This window comes from Terrapene carolina, unplaced genomic scaffold, assembly GCF_002925995.2.
Source record: "Terrapene carolina triunguis isolate 2854851 unplaced genomic scaffold, T_m_triunguis-2.0 Scaffold558, whole genome shotgun sequence".
NCBI classification, from domain to species: Eukaryota; Metazoa; Chordata; order Testudines; family Emydidae; genus Terrapene; species Terrapene triunguis.
This window is the reverse complement of record NW_020664909.1, coordinates 3430878-3457760: the sequence shown is the minus strand read 5'-3', so window position 1 is coordinate 3457760 and position 26883 is coordinate 3430878. Positions and strand designations below refer to the sequence as shown.

Below are 26883 nucleotides of genomic sequence, written 5' to 3'. Positions count from 1 at the left end.
TGATTGCATGTCGGTCACATACTGTTTATTCTTTCAGCCTTGAAGTGAATGGGACCACTTGCATAAGACTTCCATTGTGAGCAAGGGCTTCAAGATCACACCCCATGTCTTAAAACAAGTCGATTAATTATATATCCACAAAATGTTTAGCCCTTATCCCTCATGGTTCAGATTCTAGTTACAAAAACTGAACCCATTGATTATTAAGAGAGCTGGTTTAAGAATGAGTTGGGGTGGGAGATGAATTCAAGACTGTTTCCCCCTCCCCCCACCCCCAGGGTGTGTGGAAAACCACTAACGACCCACACCCAACCACCTCTATAGGCAGTAGAAAAATCATAACATTTCAGATTTTACTGAACTTTGGAAATTAACACATTTGACCAATTCCAATGATGATGAACGTTTATCAGCATTTTACATCCCATGTCTCTTCAGGCCCTTCACTATTATTCTCTTAAGAATGAGGAAGCCAGCATACAGGGAGATGAAGTAACTTGCCTAAGGTCACATAGTTATGTCTTCACTGCAGAGAGTTAGCCCAGGCTGTAACCTGGGTAGTGCCCCTAAAAACCCTGCCCTGCACCAGCCAAACCCAAAAGCATCTGGCCAGGCTGGGACAGCACTTTACACCCAAGCTAGCTAGCATAGCTAAGGGTATGGGCTACAGCTCAGGTTCCCACTTTGCAGTAAGGACACAGGCTAATCAAATACAGGTGCTGCTAGTCCTCCAGCGCCTTCCTCACAATTCCCCCGGGGCCATATATTCTTCCCCTCTACATATTCCCTTCTTCTGCACCCACAGTCACCTTCCAATTTCTATACTGTAGGTCAGTGTTTAAATCCCATACTGCACATGCTCTGCTATATCACATGGACAGAGATACCATCTAGGAAAAAAAAATCATCCTCCCAGTATGCTGCCAGCAACCCTCTGGTGTGAGATCTACAAGATCCAAAATTTGGAGAGATATACACCCCTCACCCCCTCCCCCCCGCAAAAAAGCAGTTCTGCATGGAAGTCTTCAAGAAGTAGGCAGAGGGGGTTGTCAAGACATCTCAGTTCAGGGAAACAAAAACTTAAGTCCCTGAGGCCGTGCCCATCCAACAAACAGTTTGACTGAATGTTCAGCACCGCCCTGAGCAGGGCCCCCTCCCCTTCCTGTTAGTCAGTTTTTTTGGGACTAGGAGCCAGAGAGGACAGATGGACCAGAGTAAACACCCACTTTCAGGGATCAGCCAGGATGATCTCTGGCCAGAGTTCAAGGACCTCTTTGCAGAGGAGACAGGAGAACAGGCCAGGGAGGATATGGCAGAGGACCCAGCCTCACTGCAGCCTTGTAAAAAAAAACAAAACAAAAAAACACCACTGTAAGTTGTTATCAATAGCTAGCTTTGCTGGTTCATGACCAATATCACTCCTTTAGTGGGGGATTTTACATGCTATGGGGCAGGCTTTTTAGTCAAAGCTTTACTGGAGGGTAGAGACCTCCATTTTCACTGTCCCCACTATTTCCCACACCCTTCCTGGCCATATAAAATTGAAGATGGATGCCAATCAAGGGCGGGCGCTTTGGTTCCAAGCAACCAGCAATGTATAGTGACATGCACTGCTACATGCAAGCAAAGCAGGTATTTGTACAAGCACAGCAATGTCTGCTAATGCAGAGAAGTTAGCAGAGATGTATATTATATTGCAGTATGGTTCACTCCCCCCCCCCCCCCCCCCCCCCCCCCCCCGAGGCAAAGTGTTTTCAGAGACGGGCCTGGCTATTAAATCCATTGCATGGCCTGTAGCAAAATTAAGTCCAGAATACTTGCAAAGTCTCAGTAGTACAGTTGCAGGGGTCTGGCTACTACACATGGAAAGGGCAGGTGGTTGCAATGGCATGTCTAGCGCCTTGCTCAAATTTCAGACCATTCCTGGGTAATGAAACCAGGGAATTTCTCATATAGAAAGAATTCCAAATGGTCTGTCACAGCGGTTCTCAAACTTCAGTGCACCATGAACCCCTTCTAACAAAAATTACTACATGACACCAGGGGTGGGGGGGGTGGAGAAGTGGGGGAGCCAAAGCCCAGCCCTCGGGCTTCAGCCCCAGGGCAGTGGGGCTCATGCTTCAACCCTGGGCCCAGCAAGTCTAACACTGTCCCTGGCAACCCTATTAAAATGGGGTTGCGATTCACTTTGGGGTCTGACCCACAGTTTGAGAACTTCTGCAGGTTTCTAGGGAGAGTAAGGTTTCCACACACTCCTTTGTAGCTCACTAGAGCCCACCAGGCATTAATCTCCATGTTAGTCACTGGGTGACTAAAATTCTCCATGGTTTAGCTGGATGGCTTTCAACCAGAGGCCTGGAACAGGTCCTCTTCCAACCTGGAGTTTTCAGCAAGTTGGCATCTTCTAGTGCCTAAAACAATGTTAAGTCCATCACTAGTAACAGATCCCTGGCCCCTCCCACAAACACACACTTCTTTTAATCAGGATAAACTGGGATGCAGTCTGACCAGAGGAATCGAGGAGACTGCGTGACCATGGGATACATGTTGCAATATTTCCCTTGTTGTTGTGCAGAACATTAAAGGGAGAAGCTTCTCACTCCCCCCACCCCCGAAATGGGGGGGGGGATTATTGCAGGGACTCCTATCCCAGTTGAAAAGAGGCACCCACCCACGTGCAAAAGTTCCCACATCCGCCATGGGGTAAGAAAGAGGGCCAGGGATGATCAGCTGCAGAAGGCTTTGCCAGCAGCTCCAACCATCTCTTTTTCTCCACTTCCACTCATCAAACTCAACCCAACATCTTCACTAATGGTGAAATTCACAACCCACCCAGAAAATCTAAGTAAATGGACTTTATAGGGGAATAGAATCCACTTTCCCTCAGTTGTGGGCAGGGTATGGAGCAACTACACAACCTCTACTCCGGTCCGTGAAGTCCACCCTTCTCTCCACACACACATAGAGTATGGAGCCCCCCCATTCACTTTATCCACGGGTGACTCCCCTCACCCTACTGTGGACCCTCAGCAGTTCCACTGTGTGGGTCCTTCTGCAACCCCCATAATCCTGAAAAAATCCCTCACCCACCCCAGCCCATGACTGTTCCCTTTCTACAAAGCCACATGAGAAACGTCAGATCAAATGTTCTGCTTGCTATATGTACATGGAACTCCCACAGACTGACTACTTCAGTTTGCCAGAAACACCCCATCTAATGCCCCTCAGTAGCACTATTTGGTTTTCCATTAAGAACCTTGATATCTGGGGTTCTATAACTGTGGGATGAAGATTCCCTCCAGGATAAAATTGGGCCACGACATCTCTAATGTTTCTACTCACACCGAATCTATATTTAATTTAATTTCCTTGCCTCCTCCCAGGATTGCTTTCTCCAGTGGTGAAAGGTGGAAGCAGCTCTGTCGATTGCAGCACCCCTGTGATCTAATGAGACCATTCCATTTCAGAGTAATATTCAGTAAATCAGTGTACAGTACAGACAGTCATGTAAAGCAAGTGGACCCAAGTGGAATCCTATAGGGAAATACTGCTTTGTTTTGTATCCTACCTAGTAATTCCTCTTGAAAACTATATATCCCCAGAGATAATTTCCAAGATCTATTTACTGCAGATCATTTTAAACCTCTTGTTTTCCCTTTTTCTGGAATATGTAGGTCATGGCTCAAACAGCAGGCCAAATTCTGCAGATTTAAACCTAGGCAGACTTATTGACTTCAGGGGAGTTGCCTGAATGTGTTAATTTCAGGAGAATGAACTGCAACACTTTGCTACGCTCGGTGATGCAGTGCTTGGATGATTGACCAATCTAGATATTGACTTGTGATGCACACCAAAGAAGAACATAAATGAGAGCAGAATGTGGGCTGACACAATTGCTTTGCTCCTTTAACATAGGTAGCCACTTATTAATTTTCCTAACCAGACATCTGCCATTATTAGTTATTAACCCCAGTCCATTTATTCATAGTTATAACTGCTGGTAGATGGTGGTACTACCACCAGGATAGTGAGGTCAGATTAGTTAGGAATATCATCTTTTTCTGTCTTCCTTCAGTTTTCCTGCAGTAACATCTAGAATTTCACTGTAGACATGCTTAATTATGATTACGTGCTGTCCATTTTTACCTACTCTCTTCTCCCATCTATGTACTAGCAACCCTACCTTCTGTCTTGGTCGCACGGTCTCCAATGTCATCTCTTCCATTGTAATCAGCAAGCGGTTTGACTATGAAGATGAGAAATTTATTTACTTAGTCTCCATGTTGAACGATAGTTCTGTGCTCACTTGCCTGGGGACAGGCAAGTGATGAGCACTGGATTAGGAAAATAGTGCTGGAGTATAGTTTTTAATCCATGGTATGATTTTGAAGGAGCAGAGTATTGATTGGATGGTGCAACAATTACGCACTAGCCTAAGACTTGGGAGCATCCAGATCAATTCCCTGCTCAGCTGCAGACTTCCTGTGTGACCTTGGACCCATCATTTACCCTCTTTGTGCCTCAGTTCTCCATCTATAAAATGGGGATAACAGCTTATTCTTATCTCACAGGGGTGTTGTGAAGATAAATATATTAAAGATTGTGAGGCGCTCAGATATTATGATGGGGGGCCGATAAGTACCATAGATAGATGGTTGAATAGTATTTTTCATTTCCCTTTCCAAAGTGAAAGTGAACCCTTTGGGCCTGATTATCTATTGCCTTGTATTTTCTTTGATCATTTACACATGTGCAAAGTGAGCATAAATGGCTACCCCTAGGGAGGTGAATGGAGGATTCCAACAGGGTGGACTTTTACATCCATTTTCCACAGGTGCAAATGAGGAAGCAAAGTGCAATGGAGAATCAGGCCCTGAAGCGTACACATTCACCCAAAGTGGAAGATATTTACTTGCTCTTTCCTCTCTGCAGCTCTACAGCCTGTATTCTGATGTCCTGCAACACCTGCCTGGGCCCCACGACAGATTGTATCATCTCAAGGAGAGAAAAGATTTTATTTCAAAGATGATATAAAAGAACCAAGGGTCAATTGACCCCCCCCCCCCCCCAGCTGGCTGCGGGACTTCAGTGACTGTTTCCTCATCAAAATGGAAGAGCTAGTGCTGTGTGAGAGAAATAGCAGGTGTTGGATATTTATGACTTCTTGTTCTGTTTAGTGACTGAGAATGATCCAGTTCTGGCAATTTGTTGCTGTAATACCTTGGCCCAACTTTTTTTTTTTTATATATGGAGATATACCTATCTCATAGAGCTGGAAGGGACCTTGAAAGGTCATTGAGTCCAGCCCCCTGCCTTCAGTAGCAGGACCAAGTACTGATTTTGCACCAGATCCCTAAATGGTCCCCGCAAGGTTTGAACTTGCAACCCTGGGTTTAGCAGACTAATGCTCAAAACACTGAGCTATCCCCCTCCAATGTAAGAAACACACCTGCAAACACACTTTTACAACAGAAATTGACCAGAAAAAAACCTGTTCTATACAGCAAAGTCTGTATACTGCACAGTGCAGAATACTTCCATTGCAAAATAATGTGTTTGAACAAGTGTTCAAAATTTAATTCCAAAATACCCTCTGCTAACAAAAGAGGGCCCTTTTAGTCCCCTTTGCTTCTGTAAATCAAGTATGGCACAACACAGAAGAACCCAGCTCAACAGCACAGTACAGGGAAATGTTAACTCTGCACACTGCTCACCTCCCCTAAGTCCAGGGAAGTTTTCTTCCATGGGAGCTGTACAAGGATCAGGATATCCAGGCTGCTCTCCATAGCATCATCTCCATGCAATGTGTAATGCATAGTAAGGTAATGCTGACCCTGTCGTACTGTCTCATCACTACACGGCCAATCCCCTGGTGGGCTTCTGCCAGCAGGGGAGCCCGCTGCAGTATAGGCCAGGACCTGTGTTCCCAAGGTGCTGGGTGAAGCAGGAGTTAGTGCAAAGGAACAAGGCTTGCAGTTGACCGCAGGTGATCCTCATGCAGGGCCGGCTCTAGGCACCAGCAAAACAAGCTGGTGCTTGGGGCGGCACAATTTTAGGGGCGGCATGGCCGGCGCCAGAATGCCGCCCCTAAAAATGTGCCCCGGCCGCCCTAGTTCACCTCCGCTGCCGCTCGCGCGCCGCTACTCGCCCTCCCTCCCAGGCTTGAGAGCCTGGGAGGGAGGGGGAGAAGCGGCGCCCACACGGTGGCCACTCGGAGTCTCCCCCTCCCTCCCAGGCTCTCAAACCTGGGAGGGAGGGGGAGATCCTGAGCGGCCGCGGCACGCGAAACAGTTGTTTCGCACGCCGCTGCTCTCCCTCCCAGGCTTGAGAGCCTGGGGGGAGGAGGCAGGGCTGGGGATTTGGGGAAGAGGCGGAGTTGAGGCGGGGCCAGGGGTGGGGGTAATTAAAAAACGGGGGGGGGCGGCCAAAATTGTTTTTGCTTTGGGCGGCAAAAATCCTAGAGCCGGCCCTGTCCTCATGTTTCAAAGGCCAAATTCCATGTCACTTCTGGAAGAATGATCCCTTTTGAACCACCCTCTCTAATCACCAGGGAAACTCGAGAGGCCAAATTCTTTGTTGGTGTAACTCTATTGAAGTTTAGAATTACACAAGCAGAGAAGATTTTGCCTCATGATTCTATACTCCCAGTTTCCTTGCCACTACATCAGAATATCTGATGCCTGGAGTCTGACACTCAAACAGCAAATCAATGTGAATTCCACTGATTCCATGGATGCAGATATCCATGGACCATTTTTGCAGATGGATGCGGATCCAAATTTTATATCTAAAGCCATGCAAATCTGTGGATATCCACTTTATATACGCGGATCATTTTTGCAGATCGTGGATCGGACGTGGATATAAATTTATATCCATGCAGGGCTCTATGCATAGAAGCCAATAGGAAATTTGCAACCAACTTCAGTGTTAGCAGGATAAAGCCTTTAATCAGTCATGAAACTCCTGTTAGTTCTCGTGGACAAAGCAGTGTCTCGCTTTCTGATATAAGGAGAAGTAATCATAGAATCATAGAAAGGTAGGGCTGGGAGAGACCTCAAGAGATCCTCTAGTCCATTCCTCCACACTAAGGCAGGATTAAGTATCATGTATATCTCTGAATTATATGTGTTTTCTAATTAGTACAATATAAGAATAATGTATTAATGTAAGAAACACACCTGCAAACACACTTTTACAACAGAAATTTTCTAGTCTAGAAAACATAGTAAGTTACTTAAAGGACTACTATTTACATCTTGACTAGGGTAAAATTTTCAAAAGTTTTAGGAGCCTAAATCCCATTTCAAGGGTTCCTAAATCACAGAGGCACTTTTGAATATTGAACTCTAGTCAGACTAGATGAATATGGCAAGAATAATTATTTGCAGACATTCAGATTCCAAACAGCTGTTCAATTCAACCACATTCATCTCATTCACTATTTGCAAACCTCTGTATAAGTGGGTTTGTGTTCACACACATATATACAGTGAACGGATGCTGTTTGGACAATTAACTTCATTTGTCACTTTATTTCTTTGTCATTTGCTATTTGCCATAATACTACTAATAAATAATACCTAGCACTTTTCATCTGTGGCTGCCAAAGTTCTTCACAAAGGAGGCCAGTATCATTTTATAGATGGGGAAACTGAGGCAAAGAGAGTGGAAGTGACTTGTCCAAAGTCAGACCAGTAGCAGAGCCAGGAAAAGAACTCAAGTCTCCCAACTCCCTATTCAGTGCTGTAGCCATTAAGCCACCCTGCCTCCTCTTTTAAGTTTCTTTCATCCAACCAGGAAGTGGAAGCAATACCATGTGACTAAGGTGACTAATCAAATACCATGCAGTCAAAGTGAACAGTTTGCAAAGCCCCAGCGGGCTGAGATTTGGTTTCATAAACTACTTGGCAAAAAAGTGTAAGTAACAAATTCACAAGAATAGGGATCTGTTTGTCTAGGTTCTTATGGGGCACCCATTACACTATTTAGCTTATGAGCTCTTTGGACCAGGAACCATCTTTTTGTTCTGTGTTTGTACAGCACCAAGCACAAAGGGGTCCTGGATCCATACTCCTGGGCACTATCCAAGACAAATAACAAAACCTCAGTACCTCAAAACCACAAAGGAATGTATCCTCCCAAACCTGTGTGAAGTAGAGATGTTATCTCCCTTTACAGATAGGGAACTCAGTCACAATGAGACAGACTGACCCGCTCAAAGTCACACAGAGTCTATGGCAGAGCCAGAAATTGAACCCACTCTCCTGAACCCCTGTCATCCCCTTAGCCACGAGACCATCCTTTGGATCAGTTCACAAATGGTTTGCGAAGAGAGGGGAAATGGCTGAATTTTGGTATAATTGACTTGCAGTTATAATCTTGACATAGGGCAGGTCTACGCTTAAAAGCTGCAGTGGAGCAGCTGCGCTTCTGTAGTTCCTCAGTGAAGATGCTACCTACACCAACGGGAGGGCTTCTCCTCTCGGTGTAGGTACTCCACGTCCCCAGGAGACGGTAGCTACATCAACAGGAGAAGCCCTCCTGTCATAGTGCTGTCTACACCGGTGGTTAGGTCGTACAACGGCATCAGTCAAGGGGGTGGATTTTTCACACCCCTGAGTGATGTTGTTATATAAGTTTCTAGTGTAGACCTGGCTTCATAGGGAGTTCCCTGTGAAAGTCCCTTTCCCTTAGTGCTGACAAATGATTATAACCCTTTACATGTGAGGCTGTGCAATCCATTCATAAATCCATATCAGTGATTCCTTGGTGGCTTTTTATCAGCCTATTCTGGGCAACCACATAGTCTTGCATCAGGATTACATCTCTAATGAAAAGCTTTATACAGACAAAGCCCTTGTAACATCTTGTATTACCAAGTAAGAACAGTAGGAGTCAATGTTTTCAACAAAGAATCTCTGATCCAGACTCAAAACTGATCTAACTCCTTGTCACTAATACCTTGCTCACCACACCCAGAAAACCCTGTCTGACCAGCCAATACAGATTGGCAGGGCCCGTATGTGGGCAGTCTGACCTAATGGTCAAACCCCGTGTCACGGAGTGTGGGGGAACTCAGGGCCCTGCACCCCCGGCTTCCTGCGATTCACCATGACTCTTAGTCAGCCAGTAAAGCAGAAGGTTTATTTAGATGACAGGGACACAGTCCAAGACAGCTCTTGCAGGCACAGACAACAGAATACCCCTCAGTTAGGCCCATCTTGGGGTCCTCGGGCACCCCAGCCCCCTTGGGAGGTCAGAGCCCTCTCTGCCTCCCAGCCACCTCACCAGCCAGCTTCTGAGACTCTGCCTTCAGTGACCCCTCCCACAGCCTTTGTTCAGTTTCCCAGGCAAAGGTGTCACCTGGGTTCTCATGTTACATGCTCAGGTATTCTCCGTTGGTCAGTCTCCCATCCCCCCATTGCAGACTATCCTAGCCACACTCCCCTGTCAGCATTCACAGACCACATTAAGAACAGTCCCAGTTCGTCACATCTCTCCCCCCTTCGAGACCGAACTGAGCGGGGTCACTTCAGCCAGTGAACCGGGGAAGTTCGAACCTACCCCCGTTCCCATGGATGCCCCAGCATCCCTCCCATTCCTTGGTGAGAATTACACCAGGCCCCTCCAGTTTCACGCCCCCCCTTAGGTCGGGGGTGCTCGAGGGCATTCGCAGTTCGCATGTGGGAAGGTTTATGCGGCCTGTGCCCTTTTCCCACCCCAATACCCCTGGGGTTCCAACTGGGCTGTGGTCTTCTCCCAGCGCTCCAGTCTGGAGGTCTGTGCTTCGGGCTCTCTTGGTTCAGAGCCCCCCTTTTAACCTTGGCCACCCTCCGGAAAGGTTCCTCTATGCTGGGCAAGGGTTCTAAAGCCGTTTTCCCCTTGTCCCGGGCCTTCCTCCCCCTCTGACAGGGGTCACAGGATCGGCAGTACTGTCGGACAGTAACAAAGACCCCAGGCCAGTAAAAGCTCCGTAGCAGCCTCTGCTGGGTACGCCAGGTTCCCTGGTGCCCTGAGAGGGGGGTGTCATGGGCCCGGTACAGCAGCTGGTGGCGATACTTCTGGGGTACCACCAGCTGCCTCCTGATCCCCCCTGACTCCATTTTCCCTGGGGGAGCCCATTCTCGGTACAGGAACCTCTTCTCCCACAGGAACCTTTTCCGGCCACCTCTCCCCATGGTCTGTACCGCACCGAGGTCGGCCAGGTCCCTTATCTTCCGCAAGGAGGGATCTTTCTGCACCTCGGCCTGGAACTCAGCAGCTGGGACAGGGATGGCCACCTGCTCTTTCTTGCCAGCTGGGTCTGAAGCCGCAGCCTCCCTGAGCCGTGTCCCTGGGTGTTCCCTCCCCACCAGGTTAGGGTCCTGCGCCTCGGGCAAGACACCCTCCCCAAGGTCAGGGCGCAGTGTTCCTCGCCGGCTCTGACTGCGGGTCACAACCAGTGCATTCTGGGGGTTGCTTGGCCAGTCCTCCAGGTCCCCTGCCCCATCAACACCTCAGTGGGCAAATACGGGTGTACCCCCACATCCTTGGGGCCCTCCTTGGCCCCCCACTTCAGGTGTACCCTCGCCACGGGCACTTTGACTGGTGTCCCGCCCACCCCCGTCAGGGTCAGGTAGGTGTTGGGCACCACCTGATCTGGGGCCACCACCTCGGGCCGGGCCAGCGTCACCTCTGCACCCGTATCCCAGTATCCATTGACCTCCCTCCCATCCACCTCCAGGGGAACAAGGTACTCTCTCCGGAGGGACAGCCCACTGTATAACCAAAAACCCTGAGTCTGGAGTATCCAGCCCCCCAGAGGAGCTGGCCTGGAGCTCTCCTCCCTCCTTAGCAGGTGGTACTCTGCCAGCCCCCCTTCCCTGGGAATGCTGCCTCTCGCCTGGCTGGGTCTCTACCCAGTCAACCCTCTGTGGGTTCAGTCTGCTCAGTCTGTCCCTGAGCCTGGGGCACTGGGCCCGTATGTGGCCTCTCTGGCCACAGTGATAGCAGCCCATGTCCCATGGGTCCCCTCGAGTGGGTCGGATGGCCCTGACACCGGATGTTCCCCTTTGATGGGGGTTTTCCGTATTTTCCCACGGGGAGGTCCCATGGTGACTCTCTCTCTGCGTTGTGGTGGGACCGTTCCTTTGGGACTCCTCCCTGTTATCCCCTGACCGGCTCTTTACAAACTCATCGGCCAGCCGGCCTGCACGTCGCGGGTTCTCTGGTTTTTTGTCCCTCAACCACAGCCTCAGGTCGGATGGACACCGCTCATACAGTTGCTCCAGTACCAGCAGTTTAACCAGGTCCTCCTTCGTCTGGGCCCCATCTGCCCACTTGCTGGCGTATCCCTCCATGCGGACGGCTAGTTGCAGATATGAGATCTCAGGGGGTTTATCCTGACTCCGGAACCTTTCCCGGTACATCTCGGGAGTCAGCCCAAACTCACGTAGCAGGGCCTTTTTGAATAGTTCGTAGTCCCCTTTCTCCGCCTCTTCCAGTTGGCGGTACAATGCCACGGATTTGGGGTCCAGTAAGGGGGTGAGAACCCGGAGTCTGTCCGCAGGATCAACCTGGTGCAGCTCGCAGGCCGTCTCAAAGACATCCAGGAAGTCATCCATGTCCTCCCCCTCCTTGCGTGGGGCCAGGATGCACTTATCAAAGCTCCGTGCAGTCTTGGGTCCCCCCTCACTCACCGCAGCCGGGGGGTCGCTGCCCCTCAGTCTCGCCAGTTCCAGTTCATGCTGACGCTGTCTCTCTTCATGCTGCCTTTGTTTCTCTTTCTCCTCCAGTTCATGATGCCTCTGTTTCTCACGATCCTCCCGTTCATGATGCCTCGGTCTCTCTTCATGCTGTCTCTGTTGTTCACGATCCTCCAGCTCTCTCAGTTTTAGCTCTTTCTCCCATTCCAGCCAATTCCGCTCCACGGATGGCGCGCATGGCCGGGAGGATCCCCTGCTGGCCGGGGGGGTCACAGCGCCCTCGGTATTTGCTGGACTCCTCCCCACCCTTCCCCTAGGCATAGGAAGGAGGGGTCTCAGGAAGCCCTCAGCAGCCGGCTGACCACTCCCAGCTGGGACAGACACTGGTGCCTGCGCTACATCTCCCAGGCTGCTTCCCTCAGAGACAGGGATCAGTTCATTCGAGCGATCTCCCTCCTCCAGCTGGGCAATGAGCTGTTCTTTGGTGAGCCTCCCAATGCGCAGCCCCCTCTGCTTGCACAGCTCCACCAGGTCGCTCTTAAGCCGCTTGGCATACATCTTCCTGCTGGCCACTCACAGGCCTGTGTGCTCACCGCTCCCCACAGTTTCCAGGGAGACCCCTAGTGTGCCAGCCCTTCTCGAGGTCACCACCTCTCTGCCAGGGTCGAGCTGCAGACTCCTCCACCCCTGGGACCACTCGCTGCGATCCCCCGGGGGACCCTGTTACTGCAAAAGTCCTTCTCGCTGGTCACACACTCCCAGGGGTGATAACCGTCTCTCTCTGACTCTTCATCACGCCTGGTCCCCGTCAATCCCCCTTCATTTTACTTCTCCCCAGTCACTTACTGCAGGAAGCGCCATCCACAGGGTGCAGTAGATCCCACCTCTGCCACCAGTTGTCACGGAGTGTGGGGGAACTCAGGGCCCTACACCCCCGGCTTCCTGCGATTCACCATGACTCTTAGTCAGCCAGTAAAGCAGAAGGTTTATTTAGATGACAGGGACACAGTCCAAGACAGGTCTTGCAGGCACAGACAACAGGATACCCCTCAGTTAGGTCCATCTTGGGGTCCTCGGGCACCCCAGCCCCCTTGGGAGGTCAGAGCCCTCTCTGCCTCCCAGCCACCTCACCAGCCAGCTTCTGAGACTCTGCCTTCAGCGACCCCTCCCACAGCCTTTGTTCAGTTTCCCGGGCAAAGGTGTCACCTGGCCTCTCACTCCTTCCTGGGTTCTCATGTTACACGCTCAGGTATTCTCCGTTGGTCAGTCTCCCATCCCCCCATTGCAGGCTATCCTAGCCACACTCCCCTGTCAGCATTCACAGACCACATTAAGAACAGTCCCAGTTCGTCACACCCCGGAGTAAAGTCAGGGTCATGATCTGAAGTCACACCAAGGTCCAAAGCCAGAGTCAATAACTGGGGTCGGGAGGAGGGAGCAGCAGCAAGGTAACAGGAACAAGGAGTGGGAACCAGTCAAGGAGGCAGGAACTTGGTCTTAAGAGGTCTGGCCAGCAGCAGGCCAAGCAACTAGTTGCTCAGACAAGGGGTGGGGCAGGAACAGGAAGATTTATGCTAGGAGGTGACCAATCAACCGCTGGTTGGTTGTCAGCTGATCCTGCTGAGTCAGCAGGTGTAGCCTCTGTTTGTGGGGTATCATCTGCAGTTTCCCTGTCTAACCTTGCAGTATGGTGGTGCAAAGGGTAAGGCTCTTACTTGGCAACCCTATGGGCCTAGAGTTGAGAGCTTCAGCACCTGACAGAGATCTTCTGCTGCTGCCTTTGAGATCAAAGCCAGGACGTGCAATTTTTTCCCATAATCTGATATTCTACAGAGCCTCATCCCACATCCTCTCTCACTGACAGGATGTGTATTACTCTAAATGATGCACAGATATAAATGTGGGCATATTTACATTGTCCAGGCAGGTACCTTTATCAGGCAGCCCTGTAATTGCTGTTATTGCTAGCAGGAAGCAGTTAAATCTTGTAATAATTTAACTGTGTTTTTGTAACCAACTCAAACACATACATTTGGCTGTTTCCACATGCGTGGTTGAACTGTGTCAACGCAACAGCTTCCCCCTCCCCCCAACACAGATGTGTACCAGCCATATTTGTAGAGACCTGTCTTGCTGCCTGCTTGCAGCAGTGCATTCTGAGCAGCTAGCTCATATTGCCTCAGTAGGGAATAGAGCGGCCAGGGGACATGCACGCAAAGCAGTACCAGCAGCTTGTAGGGCAGTGTAGTTTGGGCCATTATAGAAGCATGATTAGAGGGCATACTGACCACCAGGCAATACCCATGTGGTAGCCTAGACCAGTGGCAACAAGGGCAACACATCTAGCTGTGTCTGTTGTGTGTGGACACAAACCACTCTTAGAGCCAGCCATGTCACCGACTGGTTACACACAAGATAAAAGTTGTGCAGACAGAGTCTTGGTGAGGCAGGCCTAGTCCTGTGCTAAGTGAAAACATATTCAGCATCCCCTTTATCCTATTCTAACAGTAAGGACATGGCCATGACAGGTGGACTCTGCCTTATTGGCATGAGGAACCTCCATAACATCATTAACAAATTCCTTGCTGTGCCTATGATAATCTGCTCCTGTTGGCAGACAAGCTCCAAAAGCAACAGATCTGCTATTGCAGATGAGAGACTCTTTCTTGGCAGTCCAAAGCAGAGGAGTTCATGTACCCTGTTGACAGGCCACTAGAGAAAAATCCCATTCCAGGTTGTGTAAAACAAAGAATTAAAGGGGCTGCCCCCACCATGTGATCTGACGGGCCAAACAATCCTCATGCAGTTTTTAATCCCCACCTCCAACTGCGCTATTTTCTTTCCAGAAAAGGTGCATGAGGAGACTGACCGTATGATTGGTCAAAACCGGAGTCCCTGTGTGGAGGACTGAAGTCAGATGCCTTACACTGATGCTGTGACCCATGAGAGCCAAAGATTCATCTACTTCTTGCCACTGGGTCTCCCTCATACAGTGATCTGGAACACCTACTTCAGGGTCTATGCCAGGGGTGGCCAACCTGAGCCTGAGAAGGAGCCAGAATTTACCAATGTACATTGCCAAAGAGCCACAGTAATACATCAGCAGCCCCCCATCAGCTCTCCCCCGCCTCCAGCGACTCCCGCCCACCAGCTTCTGATCAGCGCCTCTCCGTCCCTTCCCGCACCTCCCGATTCGAGTCGTGCAGGAGGCTCTGGGAGGAAGGAGGAAGAGCGAGGGCACGGCAGGCTCAGGGGAGGGAGCAGGAAGGGGTGGAATGGGGGCAGGTCCTGTGGCAGAGCCAGGTATTGAACAATGAGCACCCCACGGCACACTGGAAAGTTGGCACCTGTAGCTCCAGCCTCGAAGTCGGTGCCTATACAAGGAGCCGCATATTAACTTCTGAAGAGCCGCATGTGGCTCCGGAGCCACAGGTTGGCCACCCCTGGGCTATACTATTCCCAAGGTAATGATTCCAGGGCTTCTGTGACTGCTCCATTCTAATTTACAAAATACACTTTTGCTGAGCCAATACCATGTAAGCCAAACTAGAGCCCTTCAGGTAATCTGTACATTGAAATGACTTGAAGACAGGGATCAGTAAATGAAATACTGTTGGTTTAGCAAAGCAAACATGATTCCACCATTACAGCAAGTGCAGCATTCTTTGGGTGGCTATTTTATTCTAGGTCTGCCCCTGGAATCCAGACTCACTATCAGTGTGTTATTGGAGGAAAGGTTTAGAAACCACTCCAGCCAGTGAGTGGCGCTCTTTATACATCATTAAAAGTGGTAGGTTTCTCTGCTGATAAAAAAACTATTTCAAGTACAAGCGGTTTGTTCTTTTTTCAGCGTATGACTATGTTCCCCTTGCTGGGATCTGTCCTGAGTGATCAGAAACACTTCAGTAATCCCAAAACCTTCAACCCAGGACATGAAAATGGTTGCTACAAGAAGAGCAATGCATTTGTGCCATTTTCCATGGGTATGAGTTTGTCGTCATGCTAAACAACGCAAAGACCTCTTCCCAGTTTGAAGGAGGTTCCTTGTCATTCCTATTGCTATGCAGTACTAAAACAACAACAAGATAATAACCAGACTTAGCATTTCCAAAGGGCTAGATTCACAGTGAGGAGGATGGGTAGGGACCCTCCCTCGTGCTTGTGACAGCTAGAATTGCAGCCCCAGCACATCCAGGCTGTTTCTGAGACATTCCCCACAAGGAGCACAGTTCTTCACAGGATATTGCAAATACGCAGAGCCATATCTCTGCCCCCCACTCCCCAATATAGTATCAGCGGGGCTGGGCAGCCATCAAGCAGGGAATATTTGTACCCCTTCAAGGGGTGTAGCATTTTGTGCTGCTCCCAGCACATTGCGGAACTCAAAGGCTATGTCTACACTTACAGCAGCGTGTAGTGTACACACACCACATGCCCCCCAGCTCAGGTATAAATAGCAATATAGATAGTGAGGCACTGCTTAGGCAAGGAGAGTAAAGATACACCAGAACCTTAGGGTATATACCCTACATGGTTTTTTACATGCCCAAGCAGTGCCGTTCCTGTCCACACTGCTATTTTAGCATTCGGGTGTCTCACTGCCTCCCCTGCCAGAGCCTTTCCTCGCTGCAAGGAAAGGATACAACAGTGCCAAAAAGCTCTGGTGGGGAGAGGCAGCGGGGAAAGGCTCCAGCAACTCTCCACTACCGGAGCCTTTCCCCACCACAGGGAACTGCCAGAGCCTTTCACTGCTGCATGTTACACACCACATTGTGGACACAGCCCACTTTTCACTGCAGCAGGTAGGGTGACCAGACATCCCGATATTATCGGGACAGTCCCAATTTTAGGGGACTTGTCCCACGTCCCAACCTTACATTGGTCGGGACGTCTGTTCACCCTATATGAGGGGGACCGCGGCAAGCCGGCGCTGCCGGCGCCACTCACCTTTCCTCCCTGGGCCCTGGGGCAGCGCGCAGCTGAGCTCCCAGCGCGTCAGCGCCAGCCCACGGGGCCCACTGCCCGGCCGGCAGGAGCCTGCAGAGCGCAGCCCTGCCCCTGCCCCAGGCAAACAGAGAGGCAGCAAGGAGGTCTCGCTCCCCTGTGTGCTGCAGCGGGGCAGGGCTTGTAGACTCGGGCAGCGGGCGCCGGGCAGACAGCCCCCTCCGCCCCCCTCCCCTCGACCCGACCCTAGGAAGGAGCCAGAGGGACTGGGAGGGACCTGCCTGCTGGATGCTTCCTGGGAGCCGCTCCAGGTAAGCACTGCTGGGCTCACCTGGCCCCCTGGCAGGTCCCTCTGGGAGGGCTCCCCTCAGACCCACTGCCCTCAGCCTCCCCCGCAGTTCCCTCAGCCTCCCCCGCAGTCCCCCCTGTGCCCACACCCTCAATCCACTGCCCTCCGCCCCCCTGACCTTGTTCCCTCTGCCTCCCCCACAGTCCCTCCCCTCTCCCTGATCATCTCACCCGACCCACTGCTCTCAGCCCCCACCCTGACCCTGTTCCCTCAGCCTCCCCCGCAGTGTCCCCCCTGTGCCCCCCACCCTCAATCCACTGCCCTCAGCCCTCCTGACCCTGTTCCCTCTGCCTCACCCACAGTCCCTCCCCTCCCCCCTGATCATCTCACCCGACCCATTGCCCTCAGCCCCCACCCTGACCCTGTTCCCTCAGCCTCCCCCACACCCCCCCCCCCCCCCCCCCCCCCCCCCGATCATCTCACCCTGCATGGATGTGGAAATCTGTCCCAGATTCCAGGCTGTCGTTAGCCCCTGGGGCAAAAGATCAGCAAAGGTTTCCAAAGGGAAGTTTGCAGCCTTTGCTCAGACCCAAACATTTTCACTTAAAATAAATAAATAAATAAATACCCAAACCCATCCTGACACCCATCTGCTCTGTCCAGATTTGCTGTTATCCCTGTTGAGGCCAAAGTGATTTGAAAAATTAAAAATCCGTGACACCATTGTGTTGCTTCCCCCTGTGTTGCTCGTTAATCTGATGGACCTGCCGATAATGAATAAAGATGAATGCCCTGGGAGCAATGTGTCAGGCAGACAGTTTGTCAACTGGGAAAGTGAATGCTGAAGCCCTCACAAAATGCAGAGGCTTTTCTTAACCTGAGAACTGAAAAAGAGCCAGATACCCTGCATGGGTTTGAAAGTGACAAGAGCCTAGCGACTGACCAGAGCAGCGCCAGGTTTGAAGTGACAAGGAGGGTCTGTGTCATGAAGTCTGCATTTCCACTGAGGATTCTTCTATCGCCAGGGTAGCGCTGGTGCAGGTCTGCCGCCCGGCACAGCAATGCTGAGAGGTGCCAGTGTAGACCCGACCCACTGCCCTCAGCCCCCACCCTGACCCTGTTCCCTCAGCCTCTCCCGCAGTCCCCGCTGTACCTCCCAACTCGAACCCAATGCCCTCAGTCCCTGCCCCCGTTCCAACAGCCTCCCCCACAGTCCCCCTGCTCCCCCCAACCCACTGCCCTCAGCCTTGCCCTACCCCAAATCTCTTTTTCAGCCTCCCAACGTCATCCCACCCCCATCGCTCCCCCTGCTGTCCCACCCCCTCAACTTCCCCCCATTCCAGTCCTGCTCCCCTCTGTCTCATCCCCTCCAGACCCTGTCCCTCTCCCCAACCCCCCGACCCTCCCCAGCCCAATTGTCTCCCCCGCCCCGCTCCACTCTACACAGCTCTCTCTACCCTGTCCCATTCATGCTCCCCTCAGCCCCTACCCTACTTCCCCCATCCCAGTCCTGTCCCATCTCCCTCAGCCCCCCCGACTCCCCCAGTCCCAGTCCTGTCTCCCTCAGTTCCTCCACCCTGCTTCCCCCGGTCCATCCCCACACACCCACCGACTCCCTCGACCTCCCTCCCCCCAATCCCACTGCCTGGACCCACCCCCGTCCCACTCAGGTCATGCAGGAAAAAGAAGCAATGGGCTTAAATTGTAGCAAGGGAGATTTAGGTTAGACATTAGGAAAAACTTCCTAACTGTAAAGGTAGTTAAGCACTGGACAAATTACCTAGAGAGGTTATGGAATAGCAGTCATTGGAGTTTTTTAAGAGGTTAGACAAACACCTGTCAAGGATGGTCTAGTTGTTATTACTCAGTCCTGCCTCAGTGCAGGGGTTTGACTAGATGACCTGTTGATGTCCCTTCCAGTCCTACATTTCTGTGATTCACACTGAATTGCCTTGTGCCACTGTCTAGTAGTAGTGGCACACAGTTCTCTGACATGCAGGTTTATAAAACTGTAGTTCATATACAGTTTAGAGCATAGCAATTTTAAAGCTCTGCATGTTCAGACCAACTGAGCTGAAAATTGTGATCTTGTATTCAAAACTATTAAGATGTGGGCTGAAATAAAATCAGCATGAATTGCTCAACAATATCAATGGAATCAGCATTGCGCTGCTATATATTGTAAAACATTACAGTGAAATCTTGCAAGTATTACATAGCACGCCGCCTTGCCCAAGTGGTAACTAAGCATAACATCTTCCTGTTTCAATATTCTTAACTTGTATCCCATAGCTCCTAGAAGTTGTTTTTTTTTTTCAAACACTGAATGCTGCTAAGTTATGAGTTTTAACAGTTTTTTTTTCTTTTAAACCACAGCACTGAATGTTATTCTAAAATTGTTTTCCAAATATTCTTAAACTCCCAGTTTATCCCCTGCTGATGTTCATTGTGAAAAGTATTGCAGGTCTAATTATAATATTTGGCACTTTTGTAATTCACTGTCCAACCTGTGTTTTGTGCCCTCCCCTGGTGGATTTTTAGAGGATAACTGTATAGCTACCAGCTAAGGGAGTTATATCTTGAACTCAAGTAGTAGAAGCTCATGCTTTTAAGTCTGGCTCAGGTTCAATCTTTGGTGACTAGCTATGATGGAGGTTGCTACACTTATAATCCCCTTAATCAGAGGTTCTGAATATGCTTTGTTGTAGGCAGAGCTAGCCTATAGTTAAGCAACCGAAAATTTAGAATGGGAAGTGTTGAAATGTTGGGAAGACTTATAATTTTGCCAGTCTGGAACGAACATCCCATCTGAGGGATGGGGGTGGGGAGAGAGGAGAGTGAGACAGGACCAGGAAACTGGGACAAGGAATCCAGAGCGGTAGTGGGGGGCAGTTGAAATCAGATGAGGAGCTGGGGCGGGTTAGACAGCAATAGGATAGACATCTGGCTAGGTCTACACTACCCGCCTGAATCGGCGGGTAGAAATCGACCTCTCGGGGATCGATTTATCGCGTCCCATCGGGACACGACAATCGATCCCCGAATCGACGCTCTTACTCCACCAGCGAAGGTGGGAGTAAGCACCGTCGACGGGAAGCCGCAGAGGTCGATTTTGCCACCGTCCCTACAGTGGGGTAAGTCGGCTGCGATACGTCGAATTCAGCTACGCTATTCGCGTAGCTGAATTTGCGTATCTTAAATCGACCCCCCCCCTGTAGTGAAGACATAGCCAGAGACTGGAGGGGACGGGAAGAAGGGTCTTTGACTACTAGAGACCACTCCATTCAGGAGCCTGGGATAGACCCAGGATTCCTGAGTTTCGCAGTTCCTCTTCTGTCAGCAGATATCTGTGAAACCCAGTGGCAAAAAAAGTGTCTCATCCCCCTATAGAGCTGATCTATCACATATAGGATGACAACCTACTGCCTCTGCCATCACTTACTCCATTAGCTCAAGTGGCAGAAGTCTGTGCAGTGGATCTAAAGGTTCATCGGCAGGGTTGGAGCCATGCGAGTTTCACGATGATTCCACATGACAGAATTTCTGGGGCAGTTCAGTTTTGATTTTTACAAAAAAATCTGGGGAAATGCATACAGAAATAGGGTGACCAGATGCCTAAATAGGGGAATCTCAAGCAGGAGTAGAGAGGTTATTTTATCTCTGTATTTGGCACTGGTGCAACCACTGCTGGAATACTTTGTCCAGTTCTGGTTTGCACAATTTAAGAAGGATATTGATAAATTGGAGAGTGTTCAGAGAAGAGTTACAAGACTGATTAAAGGATTATAAAACATGCCTTATAGTGATCGACTCAAGGACCTCAATCTATTTAGCTTAACAAAAAGAAGGTTAAGAAGTGACTTGGTTATAGACTGTAAGTATCTACATGGGGAACAAATAGTTAATAATGGGCACTTCAGTCTAGCAGAGAAAGGTAGAGCATGAGCCAACGGTTGGAAGTTGCAGCTAGACAAATTCAGACTGGATATAAGGCATACCTTTTCAATGGTGAGAGTGATTAACGATTAACAATATACTAAGGGTCATGGTGTTTTTCTAAAAGCTTTTTCTAAAAGCTATCCTCTAGGAATTATTTTGGGAAAGTTCTATGTCTGTGCTATACGGGCGGTGAGACCAGGTGATCACCGGATCCCTTCTGGCTTTATAATCTCAGAACTAGGTACATCAATTCACATGCAAAATTATCATTGAATTCAATAGGTGTCCTTGCCCTGTGGCTTGTGGTGCGGGCTGCAGCAGGGGCCGTACAACCCCTCTCACAGCTTCCTAGGGCCCCCTCTCATGGCTCTGTGCACCTGTGTCTCTCGTTGTCGTCCTCTCCCCCTCGCCCCTCTCCCTCGCCCAATGTGTCCTGATATTTCACTCTTGCGATCTGGTCACCCTAGCAGCAGGTAGCTACACGTAGCCTACACATTGCCACCAGTATAGACAAAGCCTGAGAGGCATTATATGGCAGTGCAGCTCCATACCACATTCAACACTGGGCTTGCCTTAAAGGTCTGATCTATCCCATAGTGCTTTACGTATTCAGAGTATTTTCCAAACAACTCTATAATCCTCCTCACTTTATGCCTGTGAAATAGATAAATATCATATCTCCATTTTACAGTTGGGGAAACTATCATGAAGAGAGTGACTTACCAAAGAATCAATGGCAAATCCAGGATTAGAACTCAGGAGTTTCTGGCTCCCAACCCTTTGCTAAATCCTCCAGAATGAACCCCTGTAAAAAACTAACCAGTGAAATAAGTCAATATAGCAATGACTGTCACTGATGCAAAGCCTGGAAATTGTGTGATCTCTTACGATTTAATACAATGGATGGGCAAGCTTTGAATTTGCCAATCTTTGCCCCCAAAGTCCTCAAAGTTCAGATTACACGTCAAAGTTCAGATTCCTTCTAATGAAGGAGTATTTTATTTTGTTTTTAGAAGAACATACCATACAGAGCCCAGACCAGGACAATAACCTACACCAGGAATAAAACACTAGCACAGTACATATGTATTGAATCGTAAGGTGAAAGAGTTCAGTGAACAGTGTCCAAGGTAGCTAGAGTAAGTTTAAATGTGGGAACAGGTGCAAGAAACTCTTTCACAATTCTTGCATTTTTAAAGTAGATTGAGAGCTGGTGAAAAGTGATAGGTGGCAGCCCTGGAGACTGAAATATTCTATCCACAGAACAAAGACAAACTTACCACACCAACCTGTCTCAACTCTGATCAACTGGACCCACCTTTTAGAGAGTGAGCGTTGGTTAAAACTTTATATCCGCTCAAGTTCTTGGCCCTTCTGCTGACACTGCCCAACAAAGGAAGCAATTAGTGTTGTTGGTCTTGTGATGTGGCCACTAGGAAATGGACAAAGACCAGACCACCAACTCCTTTCACAAAGGCTGCTGAGCAGACCTCAGACAATGCTCTGTACCCTAAAACATAAGCTACCAGTTCCTCCCCCCGCAGCAGCCCAATCCTATTAGATGCACAATTCTCATTTAAAACAAACAATAATGTAGAGGATTTAGCCAAACATTACCATGTCTATGGCTTCTTACAATACCAATTACTTTGGAAGGGAAACTTCTGACTGAAAGCCCCGCCTGCCTCTGTGGATATGAATAATTCATAGCACTTTCCTAAATATATTTATAAGATCTGATTTTCTTAGACTCCTGTCTTCTTGTCTTAAGAAAACAAGTTTGTCTCAGAGAGAGTTTGACCAAGGGAGAGTTGTTTTTATTTTTCACCATCATCTTGCAGCGCTTCATCTTGTAATCTCCTGCAGGTTGGACAGAAATTGACATCTCTCCAAAGGAGTGGAGCTTAGGAAACGTACCACCCTTCTATCAACTCTGCACTGTTCTTCACGGAAGCATAAGTGGTAACAAAGAAAAGGGGTTAAATTGTCACCTTAGAAAAGAAAATGAATTAAATGTTCTGAAGAATCTAGAAAATAATTAAAACCAAGATAATTAATTTCTGGGAGAAAAGAGGGACAAATATGAAGATAACTGTTCAATACAGTATTTCAACCAATGTAGCAACCTTAATCAATAACAGGAATTTTTTATTATATAAACAACAGATGACTACCCTGGCATGAGAGCTGTCTTAGGCTTTGTCTTCACTGCAACGAGAGGTGTCTTTATACCTGGAGAGAACTTTCCTGAGTTAGCAGAAAAGAGGCCGGGCAGGGGCGGGGACTTGGTGGAATGGGGATGGAATGGGGGCAGAGCGAGGGTGGTGCAGGGGCGGGAAGAGGCGGGGGCCGGGCGAGCACCCACCTGGCAAAGGGGAAGTCAGCACCATAGGGGTGAGTGGCGGGCAGGGGGGTGAAGAGGCAAGTGGCAGGTGGGTGAGCGAGCGGGCAAGGAGGCGAGTGGTGGGTGGGAGGACTGAGGAGGGACGCAGCAAGCCAGCAGAAGGCCGGCGGATGAGGAAGGGCGCGGTAGGGGGGCTGAGTGTGGAGGGGCCGGGCCTGGGGCAGAGTGGGGGCGGAGCCTGGGAGGAGCGGGGCTGGACTGTGGGCGGGGCTGATGGCACCCCAATGTGTCCCGATATTTTAGTGTGGTGATTGGCTTGGAGACCAGAATCTAATATCTTTGGGGAAAGTCTGGTTTTGGGAATCTCAACCAATGTACCTAACCAGTTATGCAATATTGCAAGGGCGCTGGATGCAGAATTATTGATAGACCCATGCAGGCAATCAACCTCAATTCTAAAGTTCCCAATGACTTCGCATTACAACTGGAGCCTTGCTGATAGCCTCAACGGAGGCCCAGACGTGAATGAGCATTCAGCCTCCTTTCACCCTCTTTTCCAATTGAGTGAGTAGGGCCCTACCAAATTCACAATCCATTTTGGTCTATTTCCTGGTTATAGGATTTTAAACATTGTAAAATTCACAATTTCAGCTATTTAAATCTGAAATTTCACTGTGTTGTAATTGTAGGGGTCCTGACCCAAAAAGGAGTTGGGGGGCGGTCGCAAGGTTAGTGTAGAGGGGATTGAGGTACTGCTACGCTTACCTCTGCACTGCTGCAGGCAGCGGAGCTGCCTTCAGAGCTGGGCAGCTGGAGAGCAGCGGCTGCAGGCTGGGAGCCCAGCGCTGAAGGCAGAGCCACTGCCAGCAGCAGCGCAGAAGTAAGGATGGCATGGTATGAAATTGCCACCCTTACTTCTGCGCCGCTGCTGGCGGGGCACTGCCTTCAGAGCTGGGTATCTGGCCAACAGCTGCCGCTTTCCGGCTGCCCAGCTCTGAAGGCAGTGCTAAAGTAAGCATGGCAATACCATGATCCCCTCCTAAAATAACCTTGCAAACCCCCTGCAACTCCCTTTTGGGTCAGGACCCCCAATTTAAGAATCTCTGGTCTCCCCCCTGAAATTGGTATAGACTAGGGTAAAAGCACACAAAAGACCAGATTTCATGGTCCATGACAGGTTTTTCGTGGCCGTGACTTTGGTAGGGCCCTAGCAATGAGGATTGAAGCACAGCGAGAGAGGAGGTTTGAGGAAGTTTGCACTACTGCTGCCTCTGCCTTAGCTAAGCTGCAATAAGGGAGAATTCAATCTTCTGGGCACCTCTTACCAGCATCTGCCCCTTAGAAAGCTAAATTATAAATGGTGGGCATACAGATGCAAGGTTTATGTACTGCACTGTTAGAATGGTGCTTGGCATTTGACTGTCAACTGTCACATTCCTAGCACATAATGCCTAATGCTGTCTGCCATATCAGATATGTCAGAATGGGGAGACGTGGGTGATGATTTGGAGAATCTGTGCAATTTATTAAATCTGTGTGAGATTATGAACTCTCTGAATGTGTCTCTTTACCAACCTGCAAACTCCATTTTGAATATGGGAGCTAATTGCCGCCTTTGTTGTACTTCTACCTCCATGTTGGAGGTTTGCTGGTGGCAAAGGGATAACAATTGTCATCGAGTTAAGTGCTATCCTGTTGAAATGGAATAGCCCTAGACAATAGACTGGCTCCCAACAGGGGAACTGGTTTAGCAGGGAAGAGGTCAACTAGCAACAAGGTCACTTGTTGGAACTGACCAGGAGGTCACCTGAGAGAGGGTCTGGAAGGTTATAAAAGGATAGGAGCTAACCTCTTTGGGACTTGGCCATTTTTCACCAGCTCAAGCTGAGAGGAGCTGCATGTTGGAGCCTGATGAGGTGCGGGAACCCTGCCTTCCTAATACAGAGGGACTCCCAAGGGAAGGGTGAGCTAGTGAGAGGCATTGTGTTCTGAGCTGTACTCTGTGCTTTATCTAAGATCGATGGCATTAAAATTCTGTGCAAAGTGTCTGTGTGTGTGTTGTGTGTGTGTGTATGTGTTACGTCTTAGCACGTGCCTCCTGAGAGAGTCAAACGGTAAACCAGAATGCTCACTCCTTCAGATGAAGTTCTGGGAAAGGGTGTGCTTAAGTAACAGGGAGTGATGGAGAGCCTGCGGAGTCAGTACTGGCTCGAGGATCTAGGCAGCAGGGCCACATGGTCTAAAGCCTGAGGATGGTGTTCTAGATAGAGTGACTCTCTGAGAGTGTGCCTAGGGACCTCAAGTCAGGGAGCCTAGACAGGGGCGGTGAGTTGTATGGGCCTGTGGTGCCTGGGCTCCAGGAATATTCAGGGCCCGGGGGCCCGGCTCCATCAACGTTCAGAGCAGGGTCTCTCCCCTGGCCCTGCCTGCTGCCCCCACACGCCTCCCCTGGAGTGTCCCCCGTTCCTGCCTACCACCCCCGTGCTCCTCCCCCAGGCTCCGCCTCAAGCGTCCCTGACTCAAGCGAGTAGCTGCCCCCTGCCGCTCCGCACTGCGCTCCCTCACCACCACTACGAGCTGCTGCTGCCTACAACACAAGAGTGGCGCCAACGGCAGGCTGAAGCGGCTGCTGCACCTGTGGAGGGAGGAAGGGAGGAAGCCCGCACATGATTGGCAGCCCTCCCCTCCCCCGGCACCCACCGGGAGGCGATGCCGAGGGGGCTTCCAGGAGATGGAGTCTGGACCTCACCTGAGCAGCTGCTGGGGGTTGGGTGAGTGTCCAACTGTGTGATCCACGTTTCCCCCCACACACCTGCAGCCACCACTCCTGCCCCACACTGGGCAAGGGGCAGCCCCATCCCCCACCCCCCAGTGAGGCTACGGTGAGGGGCAGCAGCAGGGGAGGAGGCCACACGTGATGGCAGCCCCCCTACCCCGCACCCACCACAGGGGAGGCGAGGGGGCTTCCTGGACCTGAGAGGGGCCCTAGGAGCACATGCAGTGACAGTGGTGCAGGGTGAGTGTGCTGCTGGGGGATAAGCGGGGGACACCTCCCCCGGAGTCATTGCTGCTGGCAGGGAGAGGGTTGGGAGTCCTCCTCTCTGGCCCTAGCCCCAGGGCAGCCTGTCTGCACCCCAAGCTCCTCATCCCCAGCCCCACCCCACCCCACCCCAGAGCCCACACCCCCCTGCACCCCAGCCCTGAGCCCCCTCCTGCACTGTGAACCCCTCATCCCCAGCCCCATCCCAGGGCCCTCACCTGAGGGGAAAAACATGCAACTTAAATTCGGCGGCCAGTTTGGGGTATGATCGTGTGTAGCACAATACTTGATTATTTTACACCCTTTAACGTATATAATTGGTTGTATACGGATATAACAAAATATAATGTATTGAAGAAGGCAAGTGCTGCTTCTGACTTTCCACTTTTAATTGGCTCTTGTAATCTTGTGGCGCGTTGTAGCTTCATTTTATCCCAGCAACAAATTCTTGATTTGTAGGACCAGTAATAATCAACAATAGATAAATTCTTAATAATGTTACCCAGAGAAAAAGAAAAAAAGGGTAATTCATCAAGTGACAGTTGGAGTTCAACACCCAGCTTTCAAACTGAAGTTATATAGAAGAAAGATGCTGCAAATCTACAAGATAAGAAAAGGAGTTTTCAGCAATCTTGGCTAT

At 50.0% G+C, this 26883-nt stretch overlaps 1 pseudogene; it reads left to right on the top strand.

The window, feature by feature from the left end:
- The first annotated feature begins 2698 nt into the window (after positions 1-2698).
- On the top strand, positions 2699-22715 carry LOC113407948 (annotated as a pseudogene).
- Positions 22716-26883: the final 4168 nt, after the last annotated feature.